General features: G+C 37.5%; 1 protein-coding gene across 7 annotated transcripts in view; it reads right to left on the bottom strand.

The window, feature by feature from the left end:
• The window catches only part of ITSN1 (intersectin 1), a 145064-nt gene that overhangs the window by 117523 nt on the left and 3407 nt on the right, over positions 1-24134 (bottom strand). The window contains exons 1-2 of one of the 7 annotated variants that reach the window (XM_075171930.1): positions 23553-23659; positions 22038-22129 (exon numbers count right to left, since the gene is read on the bottom strand). The exons of the other annotated variants lie outside the window; for them this stretch is intronic. The gene's annotated coding sequence lies outside the window, so the exon portion shown is untranslated. Of the gene's footprint in view, positions 1-22037; positions 22130-23552; positions 23660-24134 lie in introns of those variants that run through there. 7 annotated transcript variants of the gene reach the window in all.

Here is a 24134-nt window from a genome sequence, read left to right as displayed (position 1 = left end):
CTACCTTTTTACCTTGAAAAAATGATCAGGTTAAAACAACTACACTAACAACACTTATGCATAAAAGTCAGACATATATGAAAATTCCTTCCACGACATATTATGTATGGACTTTAACAATATGGCTCAAAACTTTATTATAGTTTCTATTTAAAGTTCTCTGTGCTCTTCTAAGGACACGTTTACATAGAAAACGGCAATAAAGCTATAGGAGGTATAAATTAAGAGCAATTTAGCTATTTCAGTGCTATGTGTCTTTATACGGGCAAGTTTCACATGAAAAAAAAATCATATTTTTGTTTTCCTTAAAATGCAGCACAGCGTTTCTATTCCTAAACAATCATTCACAAGATAATTTGGGCAGAAAATTCAAGAAATAATTCCTGAGGCAACTTATCAGTCACCTTTCTCCTCCTACAGGAAAAAAAGAAACAAAACCAACCAGATAAAAACCCCACATCCTTCTCAAGCATTCCAAATTATGACAAAATACCCCTAAAGCAGGATGTCATGTGAAAGTATCACAGACTAACAGCAGGTTTTGCTGTTTTCCCATGTTACATGGGAAAGTCTTTAGACTAGTATTAATAAAAGGACTCTGATAGTTTTAGCAAAGCCTGATAATTTTAGATAGATGTTGGAAAACAAAACCAGTTTGAGACATTCATGCAAGTTTGCTTCTTGCTCTTTGGAGATCAGATCATTAATACGGTTACCAGTTTCAGTCAAACTTTTCAGAGCTTCTGCTCTGTACAGGAATTACTTCTAACTGCAAAAATCCTCACAAATGTTAACTTCTACTGTTTCTTGTATGTTTTGCCAAGCACCCAAATGAGATTAACAAAGTCAGTCATCATTGCAAATGCTTTCCAGTTCCTGTGCCAACAATCAAACTGCTGAGAAGGTCACTTCTGTATTCACGGTATCTATCTTCTGCTATGGGGAAAGGATAACCTGACCACAAAGGAAGAAAAACCACTATAAACCCACTCAGCAGGCAACAGGTGTAGTAGCAAGGCACTCTTTTCTCCACTCTAAGTCAGAGGACAGCTTAAGAGTCTAACAAATAAAGAACTCCTTACTTTCTAAAAACAGGAAAAATGGAGACATTTATCAGCCTAATGTTGACATTTATCAACAACTGTGGTGGAAGCCCCAGACTAACAACAAAAATAGTGTTTCTGTGTACAACAAATTTGCAAGCAGTTAAGGACATTGTTTATTTTCTTGCCATGGCACTATCACTTCATCTTGTTCAGTCATGTAAGCTTTAAGTGTTTTTGTAGGAAAGCCCTCCACAAGTACTTCCACAGGAACTATTAGGTTTTTGTCTGTTCTTGCTGAAGTACTACATAAGGGACACACTGTCCAAAACACATTTTATTATTTCAAGACCTTAGGGTCAAAGTTAAAGAGGATGGTTACGAAGAATATTCTTGGTCAAATCAGACCTATACCACTCTAAAGTTCTCAGACAAGTTTAAGATCCAGGCAACAGACTTTTTTGCCATCCAGATTAACAGCTGGCTTGCTGTTTTCCACAATTTGTCTTTCATTAAAACAGCACTGAGTTTCCCAGGCTATATTAACTCATACTCTTCTGGGTGAAGGTATTTCTCATTTCTTTAACTAACACCTAAATATTAATAATTATTAATTTAACCTGAGCAAGGTGTCCAGAACTTGTCTTTAAGAAACATACAATATTGTTTCTTTAGAGTTCAGAGATTAATTCCTTGAAAATTTAGTCCTTTTCTTCTTCCAATAGATGAGAAGCAATTAGGTAACTGGTTATTGGCGTTAATATCACCCCTTCTGATGCAAATGAGAATGACAATCCCTATTTCAAAACTGGGGAAACTATGGCAGGAAAGCATTCTAATTAATGGTAAAAGTTAATAGTGTAACTTGGAACAGAAACCTAATTCAGTCTGATCATGAACCATGAGAACATGTTTTGCACATGGGTATTACAAGCAGCAGAGAAACTAAATGATAAGGTTGGAAATGAGAAGTTAAAGAACCAGAGCTCTTCCAATGTCGTTACATTATGCATCTTCATCCACATAAGAAATGTTGCTCATGACTACATATTACCAGCAGTACTCAAAACAGCTCCCAAGCACTATAGTTAAAATGTTTCAGGATAGTACAGGCTATATAACCAAAGCAAAAGCCTTTCCCTTAAGGAGCTCCCAGTTTAATCAAATGGAACTAACATTAGGAGGAAAGCAAGCAAAGGCTGCAGTGGTAAGATCATTTTGTTGTATAGTCTAGCTAGCACAATTTGAATGGCTGTTTCTAATCTTGTAAACACATAGGCTGTTTTTAATCTTGACAGCATTTCACCCAATAATTCCAGTACTGAGTGAACTGTGACTGAATTACAGTATCTTTTTAAAGAGATGACTGGCTTTCATTTTAAAAGATTTAACATGATGGAAAATCCACTGCATCACTCAGCTATTTCTAAAACCCTTATTAAGAAATAAAATAAGTATCTTGTTTTATTTTCACTTTAATATTTGTTGACTTCATTCTGAACCACCAGACCTTGTAAACTATGAATTATTTTCTTATTTTTAGAATGAACTTTCAGTAGTTTCTTAGCACTCACAACTTTCATTTTTTCTTTTTAGTAGTCTTTACTTACAGAGGTGTAGTAATAAGCTGCTTTTTTTTGTTTGCTTGTTTGCTTTGGGTTTTTTTTTTGTTAAAAAGCTTTATTAACACAATTGCAGTTGGCAAGTTCTGACTCCTCCCCCTTCAAAACAAGTTCTGTTATAGTAAAAATCTGAAACACAAGAATTACAGAGCTAGGAATACATGCCACACCTACAAGATAGCCTTAACAGTAGCCTGCATTAACTTCAAGAATGATTCAGTAAGAAGGACAAGGAAATGCATGATATCACTGCTAGATATGAAAGTACTGTGCTCTCTTAGACACTCAAAGTCTATTTTGTTTTGCAAACATGAACTTGAGCAGTGATCTCATCTGCCAGTAAGTAATGGTTTATAGTTATACTGAATGCTAATAGAATCAGATAAAGCAGATTGGTTCTGCTATTTACATTACATAAAATGAAGACAGTCATGCTTTATTTCAGAACTGTTAATCTGGCTGTCTCCATGGCTCGAGGATCACTAAGCAATGGCACTTAGAAGATACACTTGGAACAAAAGGGAAAAGTGGCCAAAGCCTGAAGTCCAGCCTTAGCCAAAGGAAAGCAAAGTCTGCGTGCTCTGTAATATCTAAGTGTTAGTTTTATGTTATTTGTGTATTAGTGTGTTATTCTAAGAAGAGGCTGATAGTCACGTCACACCTTTAACTTAGCCACTCTTAACTTTTTAAGTCTAGCTTTTCAGAGAGTAGAGTACAGTTGTTTTGGAAGCCCAATGTAGCACTGGATCACTTCTATTTCACTAGGCATTTTTGCCTTACAGTTTTCTAATCTCTCCAGTCTACATAACAATCAACCTTGTTTCTTCCTTTACTGCCTCAGCAAGAAATAGCCCAACTACAGAATAATACGATTACACTTTTTTTTGCAGATTAACTCTTTCCTTATTCCTACATCAACTACCACAGCACAACTGCTTCCACTCCCCCTTGGGCCACCTCCTACAGTGAAGCGGACACTGCTATATTACTTGCAAGTCAAGAAGGTCATGTAAATATACAAGAGGGTAGCTGATAAATTTCTTCCCCCACTTTCCTACAGATTCCCGCTACACAACTCTACGTGAACTCTCCCATGTTTCACCATATTGGTCCAGCATTACTCCAGTGTTCCTGCCTTCTCAACTCAACATTTTAATCTATCATTGCTACTTACCTCCACTGCAGCTAAAGCCACCCCAACTGCAAGGATTCCTTTCTCATACCTCTGCATGAGCTCAAAAGTGATAGGAGGGTGGAGGTCATGGACCTGTGAGCTGTGTTTTCAGGACTGAAAAGCAAAGAAATTATGGACACATTTTAGATCTGTGCTTTCTGAGTAGGCCAACATAACTGTCTCTAACATTAGACAGATTGGAATCAAAGGACTCATAACCCAGCTTGATGTTCTTAGAGGAATGACGACAGCCAAAGGAATAGAGCCATCAAGTCTTTCTTGGACAGCAGTGGCGGTCTTCTATCCCAAGATTTCATTACTTGTAGGCCTAACCTAATCCCATGTAGCTGTGCTATGCAAATCCCCTTTCTCATCTGAACTTGATAGCTGATCATTTGAAATGGGGACAATGAAAAAAGGAAAAGAAAAAAAAATACCAGATGTTCTGAGTTCTTTCACTTCACATTCTCCACCTCGGCCCCAAAGCAATAGTTATGCTGGGGGAAGGGTAAGAAGGAAGAAAAAGCCCAGAGTCAGCATAAGTGTAAGTTGAGAGAGTTCAGGATCTGTGTGTCCACTCCCTTTCCCCTCCTCCTAGGCAAAACCGTAAGATAAAAAGGTCTAGTAGGGCCGAGATGGGATAAAGTTGGTGATATAAGAGAGGACGCAGATGGCTCTATTCTTTGAACTACTCCATTGTAGGTCAGTTTGTCCTCCATAAGCATCTGATCTTCTGAACCCTTAGCGGAAAGAGGATCATCAGTTACATAAATGCAGTGGTACAGCAAAAGCAGTTTGCTATAGCAGATTTGTCAAGCAGATTTTCAAAGTAGTGCTTTAGTAGGAGGAATTATTCAGCATCTACCAAGCCTTATCAGTAGTTGTGTCAGACCACATCACTATTGGCTGAAGTGGCCAACATCTCCCACCCATGTGCCTTCTGCTCTGAATCTCTTCAAAGCTCTGTCTTCCTAACTCTTCTGCATGACATTAGGAGCACTTTCAGATCCAAGAACAGACATATATTATGTCATTTAGACAAGTATTCCTGTTATTTGCCTTCCTTCTGGTCACACTTAACCCTGTTGTTCAGACACAGGTTGATAGCAGTCATTCTCTGTGGCTTACTCCTCTATATTTTTCTTCTAATTAGTGATATTGATTTCCTTGAGAATGTCAATTCAAGAACTTTGATCGTCGGGCAAAACTCTCTGAAGGAGACCTCGCAAAATATATAAGCATTCCTTGAACCTGCCCTGAACACAAGCAGCATCCCTAAGGGATGGCTAACCTCCCCGCACTTCACCAAAACAAAAGATCCCAAAGCAATGAAGGTGAATGGCAGAGACACACTCATTGTTTTTGTTTTTTTTTTTTTAAAAAAAAAATTCATTTCAAAAAGAAATCACTTATCAGTGAATTGCCCAGCACCACTGAGCAGCATATTGTTAGAGAAGCTTGTTCTTTGGGGCAAGAACAAAACAGGCATTAAAACAAATCCTGAAAATGAGGATGCTTTCTTAACTTTTTTGGAAATGACTTTTTTCTTCCACAACAGAATTTCCCAGAGAAAGGGGTCACACAAACACTCCGCAAAAAGTTATACTTCCAGGTGTTGGGGTTATACTGACTAACCAAGCACTTAACAAAATTCTCAAGATTTAATTATGAGGATTCTCATATTCAGCTAAAAACGTCTCACTGATCTATAAAGCTACCGACGCAGCACACACCAGGAAATTCTCTGCTCTGCGGCACTAACACACAGGTACAGTCCTGACCCCAGCGCTGTAAGATAATTGAATATATTTGTGTACAATGCAGTGATCTAAATACTGCATTCACCCCAGTTATCTGACCCTTTTGATTTCACCACAAGCAACACGCATAATTTATATGTAATAAAAAGTATATAGCTATAAAAATAATATATGTGTAGCACAAGCTTCATATGTGTGGGTATCTACACAGAGTGCCATGTCACTTAGCATCAAACAGCAAGGTTAAATCCTTTTTGTTACAAGGATGAGTTTAAACAGTTAGGTGGAGTGCAGGTGCCGAGGTGCTGACAGCAGGGGCTGCAGGGGCAACCTCTCTGAGGCTCCACCGGACCCACCGCAGGGCACAGCTGAGCCCCGCAGACCAGATGGCGGCGCCTCAGGGAAAGTGTGTGTAAGAAAGGGCAAAACACTGCCTGGCAGTGAGGGGAAAAGTGAGAGAAACAGCCTTGCAAGCACCAAGGTGACAGGAGGAGGACGTGCTCCAGGCGCCCCAGCAGGGATCCGCTGCAGCCCATGAAGAGACTGTGTTGGAGCAGGTACTGTCCTGCAGCTCACAGAGAGATCACAATGGAGCAGATATCCACACTGAAGCCCATGGAGGACCCCAGGCTAGAGCGGGTTTATCCTGAAGGACTGCAGCCTGTAGAGAGGACCCACGCTGGAGCAGGGGAAAAGCGTGCAGAGGAAGAAGCGGCAGAGAGGAGCTGTTATGGATTGACCACAGCTCCCATTTCCCACCCCCCTGTGCCGCTTGGGGCGTGGGGGAGGTAGAGGAGTCGGGAATGACGCAGTGAAGTTGAGCCTGGGATAAAGGAGGAGGAAAGGTGTTGTTTCAATTTGTCTTTGTTTCTCACTATCCAAACCTATTTTAACTGGTGATAAATTAATTTTCCCCAAGGCAAGTCTGTTTTGTCCATGATGATAATTGTTATATAACCTCCCTGTCTTTATCCCAACCCACGAGCTTTTTCACCCCATCTTCTCCTTTGTCCTGTCGGGGGAGTGAGTGAGCAGTTGGGTGGGCATCTGGCAGCCAGCCAAGGTCAACCCATGACAACACACTAACTTATTTTAAGAAACCAGCATTCCATCTGTAGATGATCCTGACCCTTTAGGAAATACTAGAGACTACATAGGAAATTACATAGAATTAGAAAAAGCACGAACAGATGAAACTGTTCTGACTCATGAAATTATTTTTATATAATATAAATATATATAAACAATGAAAGTATGCGTGGACTTACTCATACAAAGATTACCAAATTCTGGCTTCTACTCAGTTGGCACACAACAGGCTTTAAGAGGACTCGGACAAAGTTCTCTAAAAACAGTAACATGGTGAATAAATTACCAATGCTACATTTTTGGCAAGGAACTTGTGACAAATGGTGTTTAAAAAGAGGTTAAAGAAGAGGACACAGCCTCTTTTCTACTTCAAATAAGAAACATATACAATAAGCAGCACCTGCTATACAGGATACAGTTCAATAATCCTCAGTCTCTCTGAAATTGAAGATCACCTAAAGGCAGGCACCTTTAGCAGAATATTTAGAGAACTTTAGTAATAAAACAATACAAGTAATAGTTCCCAGGTGAATATAGAGAACATACTTGAGTCTAAAGCAGCTGACATATTGCAAAGAATTAGTTACTGAAGCTTCATTTCTTTTATGAAGCAGACCATTTTATTTAGTTAGAGCTTTACTTGTGCTAAGATCTGGAACTCTCTTCCATGAGAAGGATCATCAGTTCTCAGCTTTACAGAAAAAGAAATACTTCTTTTAAAACCAACCCAATTAAAGCAATGGTATGTAGTTTGATAAAGGAAAAGACACCTTTGGGGAAAAAAATATTCCAAAGACCTACCTGATGTTACCTAAGGATAGTAGTATACCATTTAATACAAATATGCTTCCAGGAGACAACGAAAAGACAAAACCGCACTTTAAATAGCAGCTTTACTCGGAAGAAATGCAAATGTTGGATGAACAGATACTGAAACTTCCTGCGCTATTTTTCACATAGTGATAAGGACGGACCCTTGGGCATTTGTAAAATTAAGGTATTTCCTTACACTAGAAAGGTTGCTTATCAGACAACAGTACATATAGAGGATAAAGGATTCTTATCATTGTCAAGAATGCAAAAGTTGCATAAAGCTTAAACAAGGAATTAAATATGTTAAAGCTCACTTGCTAGAGGTAATGTCTCCTATTTAAAATATGCTTAAGAACACACTAATGAACCGAAGTAAAAAGGGCTTAACTGCATAAGGCAGGGTATATCCCAAAGTAAGGCTTTTCTGTTTCCTTTTTCCATCAGGATACCGATTCCCCTCCAAAATGCCTAGAAGCAGTTTCCAAAAAAGAGCAAAACCATTTCAGGTGTGTCCACAAGGCTAGGCAACTGATATATGCCATGGGATAAGGGAAAGAAAAATGTTTTGCCAGACGAAATGGTAAGTGCTAGATACACACATAAAAATTTTAAAAAGCGTATTCCAACATATAAATCCTATTTCTATATTAAACAGAATTATGAATTGTCTGCAAGTGCAGTTGAATGGCACAAAAAGTTGTGTAAGGACATGTGACAAGTTTCCTTTCCAGATGACAAATGTGCTTTCTATCAGTTCCACATAAATCAGTCTCCTGCATCTCAACAACAATCAGAAAAGTTTAAATCCTTCATTGGGGTAAAAGATTCTTCAAATGTTAAGATACAAGGACAGGAATAATCCTGCTGAATATGTTACCAGTGGTAATAATGAGTTCAGAGGCAGCAAAGAAATGATAAAAACAGACACAAAAAAAAAGGAAGGCTTTACATATATTTCACTAGAGTTGAGGTGCAAGTATTTATGCAACACAGACTCCTTCAAAGCACACATACAGTGAGGTTAAGGTTTTCCTCATTACAAAAAGAGATAGGTAGAAGCAAGAGTTTATTGGAAGAATAGACAGATTTCAGCTTTAGTCATAACAAGCTGGATGTTGCAAGCACTATTGCACAGCAGTTGAGGGAGCAACGGGATCACTCAAACATGGTGTCTCCAAGTTCCAGGCTACAAACACTCTGCATTTCTGCCAAGGCTTGGGAATTATTTCAAACCTATGCAAGTGAGAACCAGGACATGCACACAAACAAACCAACTCCAAGAAAAAAACTAGATACAGAAGACAGGACATTTTTTTTAAAAGATACATATATCAAGCAGTTAGAAAAGAGATGTTCATTCTCAGTATATAAATATTTATAGCTGATAAGATGGCCTCTCTGAAGAATGCAGGTTACAGGGGGAGGGCACCACATGCACAGGCATTTTTCATGCTTGATCTGGAAAGCAGGCTAGTTTGTTATGGTCCTTCTGTAAACGACCAAAGAAGTCTGTATGGTTAACAACACTGGAGAGAGTCATTTCCCTGTACTGAAATGTTTTAATACCTCTTTCCAGGACAAAAATTCCTTTCCTTAAAGAGGGTAAGAACATTAACGTCATTGTTAGTGCTAATGGTTTATTTACTGTAAGTCACAAATCTGCAGCATGGGGAGGTTTATTTACTGAAGCTTACAAATTTCTCCCCTGCGGGTACTTCAAAAGTCATCTGTTTTTCAGTACCTAGTAATCAGGAAAATTTGTTACAAGTCACATCATGGTTGTGGGGTTGTCTTTGACCAGGAAAAAATCAAACTGCAAAATTGTGATACAGTGCTCTGATTTCCCAACATAATAGATCTAAAAAACCTTTCAAGTTTGATTCAAGCAGAAAGTGAAGACAGCTATGAAAACAAGCCTACTGAACTCCTTAAAAACCCTCACATTTGCAAGTTTTTAATATGCTAACTATTAATCAGTGCCCAACTACATGCATAAGTACAGTTCTGCTGATACGTAATAATATCCTTATTCGCTGAAGTTGTGTGATGGCAGCAGGTTGATTACTATGAAGACACACTCTGAACTCTGTGTCTTCAAGAGACTTGTTTCCTCAACAAAGGCAGGGACAGAAAAAAGTGAAGAGATGAAACATTTATATGGGGAGTACTAAAGAAAGGTCACAGAGAGGAGGGCCGACAAAGAATGAAACAAAACAAGCCTGATAAAAGCGCAGAAGGGCATGATGCTACAGCAGACTTCACAGTTCATCCACCTCATGGTTCAAACACAACTGATCCTATTCCTCCATCAAACTCCTACAGCTCTTACAGCACTCATGTAAAGCCTCACAAAGATTAAGCTTTCCAAGTTTCACACTTCTCAGAAGAGACCAAATACACTCAGAAGATGATGTTATACCCATCACCCAGTGATGACACAAAACAATGAACTGAAGACAGAACTTTGTTTTAGGATCTGACTTGCCTAGAGATTAGTATATTTCTTTTTTCAAGTAGTCAGTAGGATTGTAAGACCCCTTCTTTTTCATCTTCCCTCACAATACAAGCCCTGAACAAGGTTCTTGTAGGACACAGGTGTTGAAGAAGTGAAAGACTCCAGCCATCTTGTTAAATGCGTGAACTTTAAATTCCTACCAAAGTCATCAGCGCTACATCTCACCCAGTTTTCTCTTGGTATGTTTGTGGCCTTGAGCTTACTTTGGTTCACTGAAAGTTAATGTCTGTCAAGACAAAGCCACGGTTTGCAGGGAATCAGACAGAAATGCCACCTGTAGTATCAATTTAAACAGTTATCAAGTGAAATCCTCGGACCAAGTCAAGAAATTTACATCATCTTCACTAAAATGAGAATTCCATGCCTAAAAATCTAATTCTATAAAAAGAGGAAATAGCCACACTAAAAAAGGAACCTGTAGTGTTTAAGTTACATCATTACAAAGGCCATGAAGCTGTCTACCTTCTCTCCATTTTTAATCCTGCCATCAGTAACAACATAACAGAAATTACAGAATGTTATTTCCCATGCTTTGTTGACAATTACAGCTCAAGCTCCTGAAAAGCTGGTTAAACTTATGCATCTTCAGCATATTATTCTCTCCTATGGTTTCAAGATTGATAGGATGAAAGACATATACGGATAGCAACCAATATACTGATATGCCTCCCAAACCAGAAAAAAATATGTCTAGTCCTTAAACTTAACCTCAAGACAGTTCCTTCCTTTCTATGCTGATTTCAAGTTCAGGATAAAGCATGCAGCCAAAGCTCAGGAAGATTCTGAAATAAACAGCTCACATAAAATATATGCGTACACATATGTAGTAAGATTGAAAAAAACATTTGACTACATGTAATAGAAGGGATGTTATATGTATGCTACCATAATGGAGATATTTTAGTGAATTTAGTTCTCCTGATGCAAAGGACATTTCTCACTTGCAGCAGTTTCAATCTTTCTCAAATTTAAAAAAGTGAATTTAAGAAATTCTCTGCCTTTTTGTAAGGTAGTTTTTTGCACTCTGGTTGACCAGTTTTGATCTCATCTTAAAATGGGACTTTACGTATAGGATTATCATTTTTTCTAGCTGTTTTGGTGACTGTAATCTACTAATCTAATTTGACTAAGTAGTTCTCATAAGTCACTCAATTTCCAGCCCGGAGAGCACAGTATCCACGGCAGACATATGTCATACCTAATTCAGTTATCACTTCTCACAAACTGAAAACAGTACCCTAATAAGATTTCTTCTAAAAAGCCATATTAAGTACGTAACATTAGTTTTTCAAGATTCTCCACTTTTTGGTCATTCAAACAGGTACTTTGCATTAATATAGCAATAAAATAATATTGCTAGGTACCAAAAACTGCTTGGAGAAAGGGGAACCTCTTTTTATTGGAAGAACAGGAACCCACCTCACTTTGCTAACAGGATCACAGATCATGAATCAGGTTTACGTGTGTGTATATATATGTATATATTTATACATAGGGGAAGAAATAGCAGAGATCTGTAGTTTAAGATTACAAATGACATTTATTTTCCATTACAAATATGTTAACATATCTTCATGCAAGAATGACAGATATGAAAAGTTTGTACAATTTATAGCACAGGAGGAATACAAGTTTGCACAATTTATAGCTCACACTTGCAGTAGTGGATTAAACCCTGACAGCTAAAATGACTACAGTCCCCATTAACTCAACCTACTCCAGAAGCTACTGCAACTTTTAAGGTGCTTTCACTCTTGAATCAGGATCAAGATTACTTTATTTCTCAATCTGGGTTGTTAAAAATAGGGACAAGTTTACCTGGAAAATTGAGTCTTATGACTCCAACAGAAGGTAGCTTGAGGGCCATTTTCTGCAACAGAGACATCATCAGAAGAGGCTTGGGGACAGCTGTGAAGGAAGCTTGAAAGAGCAGAGGCTAGCATAATTGGCAGTACATTCAGCAGTAATTTTTCAACTCACACTGGCTGGCTTCAGTACAGCACAGCATACTCTAAGAGTTGGCAACTGACAGGACTTTAAAAATAAACTTTGGATTCTAAAAATACATTTCTGACTATTTACCTTCCGAGTTAAGACCTGAAAATGAAAACTGGCATTATAATGAAGCATCCACTCCTTCACCAATCATTACAGCTAATAAGTTACCATCTAAAACGGCAAGCAAGATTTTCTTGTAGTCACTTGTCTGTAGGAGAAGTGTAGGCTAAAGATATTTTACATTAAAAATGAAGTTGTCAATCTTGCAGCTGTTCAAAAACCCCATACACTGAAGCACTTACAATCAAATCTTCATCAGACAAAAAAGCCTTTCTCAAAAACTCAACAGTCTAGTTTTCAACTCTCCTGAAAAATACACATGGCATTTACTGGCACTTGAAATGAAAGGCAAAAGACAAAATAAACTTATTGGAAAGAAGAGTTGGCTACTTGCAGGGAAAAGAATCTGAACTTTTGCCTCAAAACTAACTTGTCGCCCTTTGGGGAAAGAAAAAGGTAGTAATACTCAACCACCATCTGACATCAGAACAATGAATACATGTCTAATCAAGAACCAATGAAGGCACTACATATGTTGAGTATGATATACAGCATTTTCTAATAAGTATGCTCAGTTCCAAAGTTGTGAACAGTCACAACAGGTCCCATGAAGCAGTAAATTATAATTAGTGTGGGACAGCAAGAGTAAGATTATTAAATTAATTTATTCTGAAAATCTAGTGACAATAACTAATTTTCCTAATGCTACAGTACTATTTTCTATCACTTTTTAAAGTTTCCAGAGCAGCACTAGCATAAATCTCATACATAAGTCAAATCAACTTTACTTTCTCACATAAGCGAGCAATAAAGTACCCATAGAGATAAAATTACACGTACATGCCTCAGTTCTCATCTGCTTAAATACTGCTGCTGACAGTTTCAGAACCCAAGTACTCAAAGTACTCCTTCAAATGTACAGCTGTTTTAGTGCAACTTTTAAGCAGGAAATCCCAAATTATGCAAGAAAAAAATTCCAGTAAAAAAATGCCAGTTCATACGCTTAAAGGAGAAAAAGGCAGCAGCAAGTAATCCTCAATAAAGCCCACCAGCAAGCATTGCCAAGAGAGGTACTGACATTCTAGACTGAACAGGCCATTTACTCACACACTTCTTTTCTTTTTCCTTTTTATTTTTAATTTTCCAATGAACAATGTCCATCACAACTATTTCGAGCTACAGGAGTTCTACTCTATGGCAACGTTCTTACTTTAAGACCTGCTGAAAAAATCTCACTAATTATTTTGATTAACAGTTCTTAAATGCTAAATACACGATGACAATTGGGAGAATAACACAAGTACCTCGGATATACATTCGTCTATGGCTCATTTAATTGCTGCTTGTACAGCTGAGAATTGAAATGCTTGAGAAGTGGGGAGAAAGTAAAAAACCAGCACCTCCAGTTCCTTCGAGATACTAACTATGCTGGCTTTGGCTGGGGTAGAGTTAATGTTCTTCATAGTAGCTAGTATGGGGCTACGTTTTGGATTTGTGCTGAAAACAGCGTTGATAACACAGGGATGTTTTAGTTACTGCTGAGGATGCTTACACAGAGTCAAGGCCTTTTCTACTCCCTCACACTACCCCACCAGCAAGCAGGCTGAGGGTGCACAAAAAGTTGGGAGGGGACACAGCTGGGACAGCTGACCCCAACTGACCAAAGGGGTATTCCATACCATATGACGTCATGCTCAGCAATAAAACTAGGGGGAAGGTTGGCAAGGGGGCCGCTGCTCGGGCACTGGCTGGGCACTGGTTGGTTGGTGGTGAGCAACTGTTTTCATTTGCATCACTTGTTTTTCGTGGGTTTTATTTTTCTCTCTCTCTCTGTTATTTTCCTTTTCATTACAGTTTATTTTTATTATTATTAATACTATTATTTTTATTTTATTTTATTTCAGTTATTAAACTGTTCTTAACTGACGAGTTTTCTCACTTTTACCCTTCTAATTCTCTTCCCCCATCCTGGTGAGGGGGGAGTGAGCAAGCAGCTGTGTGGTGTTTAGTTCGGGTTAAACCACAACACTAACAAAAGAGAAAGAATTTTGAATGAGGCCCAGCTGAAAAATCATCATCTTCCAACCCTGCAATCATTACTTTAGCCTTTTGAAAAGTTCTTGTTGGTTTAACAGCCCAAAAATGAAGTCTTAATGGAGGCCTCAAGAAATCTGACTGCCAGCAGCCGGTACATTGTCAAAGCATGCAGTGTTAAAATACTGAGAGAACTGAAGGCACCAAGTGGGAGAATCAAGTTGAAATAGAGGCAAAAAAATCTGAGCAACAGTGCAAACACTGAAGACTAACAAGAAAATGTAATACCTCAGGACAAAGTGTACTATTTACTTGTTGGGAAATAGTAAGTAAGAAGTTGTCTAACAACAACAATGGAAGAGGGAGACAAACTTTCTCCAAACGGGGATTGGTATGTCAGAGCTAAAGCTAGAAATGACAGCTGGTGGCCAACACCACGCTACACAAAGTAAGTTTTCTGTTTTATTCACCTGTTCCCTTACATTAACCTGCTTTGAAATTTGGGTAGTCTTCCATGGGTCTTTCTGGGAAATTAATTTCATTACTGACAATTCAGAAAGTTATCAGACTGCTTCTGAACTAAAACATTTAGAATGTTAAGACAGAACTAAACATAGACCTGCCTGAACATGCAAACAATATACAGTCATTAGAACAGTACACATGGCTTATGCCAACCCCTGAGAGAAGGCCATTCTTAAAAAATTCTGAAGGGGTACAAGATGAAGTGCATGAACCATCCTGACCATAGCCTATGTTTCAGGCTGATTTATTTCTGAGTAATAAAAAAGCTTTGATTACATAAACAAACCCTTAAAATTTGATCTTCTAGAGGACTGCACATGTCAATATAACTGAACCCTAGAAAAGATTCTCTCTGCGACAGGAGAATTGGTCTACTTTGGAAAACAGCAATTTCAGAGTATCAAGCCCCAGCGATATACTTAAATCATTTGTGAATTAGGCACTATGAAGGGAAAAAAAAAAAAACCACAACAAAAAACAACCCAAACCTAAAAAGCCGGGGGGGGGCAGGGATCATAGTTGTTCTAAGTGGTATCTAACAGTTGCAAGAGAGATCTAATTTTGTTATTGGTTTTAGTGCAAAGTTAAGTGTTGCAGACCTATAATAGAAACTCAGTTCAACCTCATTTTTTAAATGCTTATCTCTAGATTGGCATACTAACTGAACTGATACCCAACGATGCAAGAAAAAAAATGAGCCATAGCATTAAAATGTTACAGCCTAGCCAAAAATATGAGTAACCAGATACTCAGTGCCAGAGGTCATAGCATCCAACAGTACTGCTCAGGCAAGCCATTGAAAAACAGTAATAAAAAAGTCCTACAAAGAGGCACTAAGCCAGCATCACCCCAAGAGAGAAAAAACTTAACACATTTTTTCAGTTACCTTGCCAATAACCTCCCCACTGTATCCAACCCACTAAACATTAAAATCTGGAAGAGATATAATGATTCTATAGCAACCAGCTGCTGAGATATTTTTCAAACAGAATGAACTGAATATAACTGCCAAATACTTTCCCAACAAATTTAGCCTATTCCTAGCGGGAGGAGAAAAGTATGTTCACTGCTGTGATTCAAGATACAGTGCAAATCTGAGGTCATTACAAAAGTAGGGCAATTTAAAACAACTCAGATAACCAGGAATAGGTAAATAAACACACATGCAAATTGTAGGTATGCAAGTTGCTATTACTCTGCAAGGACAGACATATCACTCAAGAAGCCTCTCCTCTGGAGTAGCACTTCTGTGAGACTTTTTCCCACACTGGTTATTCCCATCACCACAGCACCAACAGGCCAACTTTACTAATACTTCCATGTCCCCTGTAAGAGTCTATTAGGGAATCTTCTGGAGATTTGAAACAGCCAGCCACATGAACATGTCAGTTCCACAGTGATAGCTGCACACATATGTAATTTGGTTTCTGTAAGCTCTCAAAAGAAAGCAGCAATTTGGTTATCTCTGTGCTCAGATGCAACCACTCCTGCTATAAGTCTCCTGATGTGCGTATTCATAAAAAGGTTGAACTTCCCTACTATATGCCTACAAGCACATCAGTTAAAGCCTTTTTCTCAGCAAAACGAGAATCAGAGACCATGAGAATTCAAGAGCACGGTTTCCCTTAGCTCATACACAAGACAAAGGAAGACTCCAGGTAACCTGAAAAAAAATCAAGCCTAATATTAGGTTTATATACATTGTCTCACATGTGTATCTCAAAAGACATATTTTAGAAGTCTACAAATCAAAAGAAAGATGGAAGCCATCTAACTAGGTAACCTCCGTCTGTTTCCTTTTATCGCAATAAGGCTTTGTTTCTATTTAAATCTTCACAGAATAAAGTCTTTAATCTGTAATGAGAGACAAAGCCAAGCTAATACAAGATGGAATTATTGGTAGACTATACTCATCTAGTTTCATAATATAGTACAGGGATAACAACTGAACTCAACAGGCAAATGTTTAAAACACCTTAGTTGAGACAGGGTCCCATTTTTCCTCTTTGGCCAATGTTGTTAACCTAGTGTTTTTCCATCTCTCTTCCCCAGCTGTACAGCGTGGCTTATCGTAAGTATCTAAGCTACTCCAGAAAAGTACTCGAGGATGTCAGAAAATCCAAGAGCTTCCTCTTGTACATGGCCTGGTACAGAACTAGAAACTGCTGCTGCCACCTTAAAAATGATAATAAGAGCAAACTAAGTTTGGAAGTCTGCACACTGGTATATCTGCACTATTTGTAGCCTTCTGCCTTTGTCTTGCCCCTTATATTTACTGTCTTTTTAAACCTCTCTAGCTACAAAGTATCTCAGGTGGAGAGTAATTGCATGCATTGTTCTCTCTGGAGGATTCCATTAACAATTTTTTTTTTTTAATTATTTATTTCTTCCCTCCCCCTCTTTTATTTCCTTTTTGAAGCTGGGAAAGGATAATAAAGCACAATAAACCTCCACACAAAAGGAAATGAAATTTCACAAGAATTTCAGTATGCAAGCTTCCTAGGTTTCATTTCAGTACACAAAGTTTAGCTGAGTCAGCATTCTTGATTCATAATGCTTGCAGGTTTTTGAGGGTTTGTTTGTTTTGTTTTTAATAAGAGGACTAAATTTCTGTCACTTTTTTGAACTTCCCAAGCAGAATGCCTAATTTTGATTTTGAAGATAACCATTTAAAAGATTCAGCATGATTATATTCCCAACATACACTCAGGAAAGCTATTTTAACATAGTTGTTGCCCTGCCCCAACGAGCCTGTACCTTGCTTTTCCTAACAAGCCCCAGGTGGTTTAATTCAGGATTGGATCAAGGTAATCCAGGAAAAGCAGGAACTTTTTGCCATAACAAATTCCAGAAACTCTAGGAATTAAGCAACTCCAGCAGGGAATCCTGTTTTCCTTGGAGCTACAGTGTAACATTTTCCTGCTCGAAGCACACAGAGCAGAAAAAAAATGCAAAATTATTTCTCAAGCTTCATGTGATTTCTGATCACAATAACTTTATCATCTATCAAAACCACCAAAGGAAGAATCCTCCCTCTTACTTATACAAAAGTCCTTAAAACGCCATGAAAAAAGAAACCCAACACACAATTGGCAGAAGGTTTATTATTCAGCTATCAATGGAGCCTACCAAGCATCCAGAAACAACTACCAGCTGAAAAGACTACAGTCTTTCAGTCTACTGAAATTTCAGCTAACATGTCATTCCTGGAACACGTTCAATTCCTCCAGCCAGCAACTAATAAGAGCCAAAAACGCCAAAAGGTCAAAGCTCCATTTCTCTTATCCCTGCCTCTGAGCAAATGGTGAGACCAGGAAGAAAAAAAAAAAAACATTCTACATATTCCTACTTTTTAGTCCTACAGCTCTTCTTCTTTCTCAGTAAGGACTCCGAAGCTTTTATCAAGACACAAGCAGGAGCAGAGTGAAACTAGCCCACATTCTACCAGTTTGTCATCTACTCATGACATTCTGAATTCCAATACTGAAACCTAAAGTTTTCTGCTGTGGTTTGACAAAGAGACAAGCAACACCATAAACAAATGGTGGCGCCTAAATACTCAGAGATACCACATCACATCAATTTTAGTCTTTGCTGTACGAAGACTGTATTCAAATTAAGAGTTAGACTCTGTAGGATCAGGTGATGTTCACATCAAAAAGGCTTGTCTTCAGCATTTTTGTTTGTTTTGGTCTTGTTTCTTTTAAAGAAGGGTTTTATCAAATATTTTCACACTTTTCTATTTTTCTCCCACAACACCAGTAGCTCTAATCTGGGGGCATTAAGATGATCTGATGCTAAAATGGCTAGTCTCAGACACACACAGACAAATACTGTGCTGCTTTTGTTAATCCAATATTCCTTTACTTCTTTCTTATTCACACAGCATGTCAAATACTACCACTTGGTTCTGGACAGTAAGTTTCCAATGCAAATTTAGCTTTTAAATTCCATTTAACCGCCCATATAAATGCTATCACTAACTAGTCCAGAACCTTCATCAGGATCTTCCCCATAACATCACTTGAAAAGTCTTAGGTAACACAAAGAGATTAAAATAAAACTTTGCCAGATTTCCTAAGATAGAGGAAGAATAGGAACGAGCACCAAAGTGTGAAGGTCTTACATAAGCTCGTAGAACACATCAGGTAAATTCATGCAGGGTTTGGTGGTGGGTTTTTTTTTTTTTTATTTAGAAGACAGCTTTACTTAGGGACACTTCTGAGTTATTACATAAGTACTCATGGTTTTATTTGTAAATTCTAAAATAATAGCAAATTTAAACTCTTTGGGTTAAATTCACCCAACTAGTTAATACAAATAAGCTAATTTTTTAAAAATCATACAATAGCATTTGTCAGCAGTTCAGAATAACGTTGAGTACTTGACTCAAAAGGATGCATCTTTTTCCCTCCTCCAAAAACAAACACAAAGCAAAATTGTTTTGCTTGCATCATCTAGACACAGCACAAGTTTTAAGCAATCCTCTCAGATTTACATGTTCAGTTTAAATAGTAGCACCAAACATACGTTTGCAACACATTTAAGGAAACAATCCATTGCTGCATTTGACATGTTAAAGCCAGCACTGCATGTAGAGTATTTCATATTTCTGTTTCACAAGAGCAGATTCCAGTCATTGTGCAGAGCTATGTGACTTACAGTTCATCCATAACTTCTGATTGTGCAAAAAGGATGACTGATTAATCAAAAAAACATGAAACTGTTAAAGTGAAAATGCTGCACAACCCTCAACTCCATTCAGATTATTCTGATAAGAAATATGGTAATGAAGCATGTTCTGAGCGTGGATAACACCCTACCCAGCTTCCTACCAGCAAGCCTGGTTCAGAGACCATAAAAGCTTAATAGTGCGAGGAACCCACTATTAGAGTGGGACAATCCAACTGTTTTAATTCTACGTCGACCACAAGATCTCATCTTCAGAAGTCCAATATCAACCCCTTTGTACCACTAACGCCATCAGAAGGGCTCTTGGCAAACAAGAATTTTCAACACTAAGACAGACTTACTGATACCAACTAAGTCACTGACTCCTGACCACAGCCAGTCAGAGCTTATCAGTAATGCCAACATTACATCTAGCCAAGTGCTACACCACACAAAAAATGAAATGCCTTTGCCTCTGCCCACGTCATCATAGAGTTTGGCAACATTTCCTTGAAGCAATACTATTTTTCAGCAGACACTATCTACAAGACAAACTTAATTTTTGTCATATTTCTTAAAATTAGCATATAATGTTCGATAGCAGGTTGCTACTTATTCTTTGATGAGCATATTATATTGCTTACTATGGTCTTGAGTAAGTACAGAACAGCAGAACATGTAGAAATTTCTAAGCTGGATAATGGATGTTTTCAAACTTTGTCATTAAACACTTCCAAAATCCATGATGTCTGGCCATGAATTTAAGTATAGATGACCTTGCCATGTGAAAATATATTTTAACGCTTCTATGTTTTGAACTTTTCCTCTGAATTTAAGGTTTACAAACTGGAATTAAAAAAGAGACGACTATAACGAATAGTTGGAAAACAATGGGGGGAAAGCATTGTTACATGTCTAGTTTTTAAATCTAGTACTTGCCCAAATACCTCCAGCAACTTAATTCCACACTACTTTAATCTAATAAAAAATTTTTCCTTCTCACTTCGTTGTTTATTATGCTGTTTTGCAATTTGAGCACACACTGCAGAACAGAGGCATTAAAATGGAATGCTTCTTTGTGAGAAAATTTTTTAAGTATTTCAGGTAGCTCTACAAACTATTTCCAGTAGTTTAGTTTACACAATCTTTCTTTGTTGGGATTGGCTCTTACAAACATCAATGGAACAAAATCAACGAACATTGAAATACAAAGCTAAGGAACACCTGCCAGTCTTTAGATAATGCTGAAATATACAGGATCATTAAAGTGAAGAAATACAGATACAAGAGGAAAAACAGAAAAAAAGAACAGATAAGAAGAATGTTGACTGGTGAAGGCAAGGAGCTAGGAAAGCAAACGTTGCAGTAGCACAGGCAGTAGATGCACCAAAGGACCAGGTCAGAGAACTGGTATCTAAAAAAGGCCAATTATACTGGATGCCCATGCAAAAACAAATAAAATCCCTGAATATCATAGGAGCCTATCTGTCTGCCTGAGAAAAACAGAGAAACAAGTTTATCCAACTGGGACTCACACATGATTCAAAGAAAATGTCAGTATTTTTGTGCAAGAAATTAAACTATTACACCATATTCTTTGGTACATGATCAAATTACTAGCATTTTATTACAAAACAGAACTCTGAAGTTGTCAGCTTTAGTTCATGATTCTCTGTAAGAAAGAAAGAATCTTACTTCCCCAAAATACCCTGAAGATTTATGGAAGTTACTGGAACCTTACACTGGGTAATTGAGCTTCTGTCTAAAGCTCCTCAGCACAAACACAGGAATCTGTACAGAATCTGTACATGGCTGAAGGCCACGTACCTGCAAGGAACTCTTCACAGGTGCATCTATACATTGCAACAGATTCTTTTCAACTGCCAGCTTTGTATGGGTACAAGCATGTGTTCATACAGAACCGCTTGCAGGATGAGGGATTAACAACATGAAGCTAATGCCTAAACATAACGTAATATAACTGGAACTAGGCAATTGAATAGATCTGCTCAGCCTTTATCTTCTTTCATTGCAAGACTGGCAGAAAAGATAACACTGAAGTTTTGACCAATCCTGCCATGACCTATTAAAAAACCTACTTTAAAAAAATGTTAAATATTGCACCTTACAATTTACAGGGCAGTCCATATTCTTGTGCTTGTTAATTTGAAATTGTTACATAAAGCTAGAGTACATGAAAAATGTATTTTTACAGTTACTAATAAGAGGCTTTTTTTACTGAAGGGGTGGTGACCTCAAAACCCAAAATTAGCTCAATCGTATCTTCAATTTTCAGATCGGTCATATGAACACTTAATATACAAGCACTAAGTTTCCAAAACACAACTATAGGTATTAAATTGTAACATAATATGAAGATAGCCATCATTGATAAGCATCTGAGTGTCCCTGCATAAACTCACCTTGACCTTTGAAAGTTAGATATGCAGCTGACTTTACACAGCTTTTTCAGCCAAACGGGCACCCAAGACTGTTCTATTCTGAATGGACACACAGTTGAATTACCTTCCCAGGTGTCAATATTGGATTTCTCCCCTACAGTTCAACTGGTAGGGCAACTAACAAAAAGTTAATCTATACTTTGCAAGAATTATTTAGAAAACAATAGATACCTTTCTTCTTTTTTCCCCAAGATGGGTGGTTGCTCTTTCTTAAACATACAACTAGACATCATTTTAACATTTTTCTCATATACTGTTTCTAGGTACTCACACTGAGAGACTTAAAAGTACTGTCAGAAATGAATAAAAGTTCTTGTTTCTCCAATGCAACTGTGACATAGGTACCTTTGGATCTTAGCAGGCCTGCAGAATCACAGAAGGAATGCAACAATTTGATTTGCATATCTGTTACATTTATTGACAAACAAATTACTTTGTAACATGTTGCAAAACTGTAATTGATTGCTTAAAACAATTACTGTCTCATTTAAGAGTTAGCATGCAGTCTTTACCTCAAAATGTTAATACAGTTCTGCAGATGTCTCTGATTACAAAGCAAGGATAAAGCCGAGGAAAGCTGCCTGCTGGTAAGATGTGGTGTGGTGGTCTTCGAACCCCAATAAAGTTATCAGTAGAGAAACCCTGGCTATCAGATTTGAGAAACTAGAAATCTGTGTTCTGCATTACTTGCCACTCAGTATCTTCAGTAAGCACTCAAACACACAGCTTTAATTTTAATGCAGAATTGTTTATTTTAGTCCTTTAAGTCTTAAAAATTTTGCTGAAGAAATCTGTGGGCAGTTAATACAATGAAGGAGATTTAGTTATGCCTAACACTAAACAGTAAAAACACATACAAATCATAACACCAAACAGTCATAGAAATTGACTGCTGCTTTCTTCAAAAAGTGGGGGACCAGAGCAACAAGATAAAAACTGCAGTTAACTGCCACGGATGTTGGTAAACCAAGACTACCTGCTCACAGTCCGTGAGTGCTAGCTGGAAGCTTCTACTATGAAGTATATATTCCATTAAAAACTTCACTTTCCATTGCTTTATTCTCAGTTGTAAAGTCTGGGAATTACTTTTGGAAAACATCTTTAGAAAGTATGACTAAAAGATAAGTAGAGCAGCTAACTAGTGAACTGGTCCAAAGATACTACTTTAGATTTATTATGTGCGGTTTGAGTTAGAAATTTTCTAAATGCTGTAAATAAGTCCTCATATATAGCCCATGAACAATTTCATAGGTATATTTAATTGTTGTAAATATTATTTATAATTATGTATGAAAGTATAGAAAGCAATATACTACAAAGGAGTTTCATTATGAGTCCTCTAGAGAAGTCCCAACTATTTCAGGTTGCTCTCCATGAACACTCTTTCAGAAACCATATATTTAAACCCAGGTGTTCTCTATATTTTGGAAGTATATTAATAACTATTATCTACAAATTGTGCATTTATATGGAGCAAATAACTGTGTCTTGAAATGATGCAAAGATGAACCACTATCCAGTCATTTACAGTAGATTAGTCACTCTCAGGTCTAGATCCTTAAAAGATATTTAGGCAGAGAATCGCCATGGAAATTAGAAGGAGCTACCCATCAAAATACAAAGGAAAACCTGAACTCTTGAGACAACAGGTCTTCAGTGAAATGATTTTAATAGTGTTACTAGGGCTTGCTAATCTATAACATTAGCACTAGTATATTTAGCTATAATACTAGAACATACCATCAAGCCTATGATTTTCAAGGATTGCCATCACACAAAAACTTACTCTTATAAATCCATAGTATTTAGACTTCAGTTGTCAAAACTGTGGTCACCACAAATATCCTATGGGCACACACAACCACGAGAGACAGAGTCGGGGGAGATTGAGAACTATTGTGAAAGAGAAATACACAGCAGAGATTTAGGTTTCAAGCAAATAATAATACGATTATTTCAAAATTCCAGACATATATTTTACACACACAATGCTTGTGAAAAGTTGACTTTACAGAGAAAAGGAAAGACAACCACTGAAATGACACTAGCACTAATTAATTCAATTACCTTAGAAGCAACACATGAAAAAGGAAAACGTAATATCCAACATATACAAGTTTAATACATTTCATAAGACAAAACCAAACCAAGTATGTACTATGCCATTTAATTTTTCTGCATTTTGACTGATTGTAATGAAGGGAATGTTGTAAAAATGCACCTTTTGCATGAGAAATAAAAGAAAAAACACCCCTTTCTTTCTGGGGAAGACAGAAGATACCTCTCTTCACTCCCCCCGCCCCAAAATTATTAATGTCCATTCATTTTCTATTCTGGCCAGGAAGTTAATCCTCTGACACTCTAAAGT

The sequence above is a fragment of the Calonectris borealis genome, chromosome 1, assembly GCF_964195595.1.
Source record: "Calonectris borealis chromosome 1, bCalBor7.hap1.2, whole genome shotgun sequence".
NCBI classification, from domain to species: Eukaryota; Metazoa; Chordata; class Aves; order Procellariiformes; family Procellariidae; genus Calonectris; species Calonectris borealis.
Note: the sequence above shows the minus strand (reverse complement) of the source record. Positions and strands in the feature narration are given on the sequence as shown.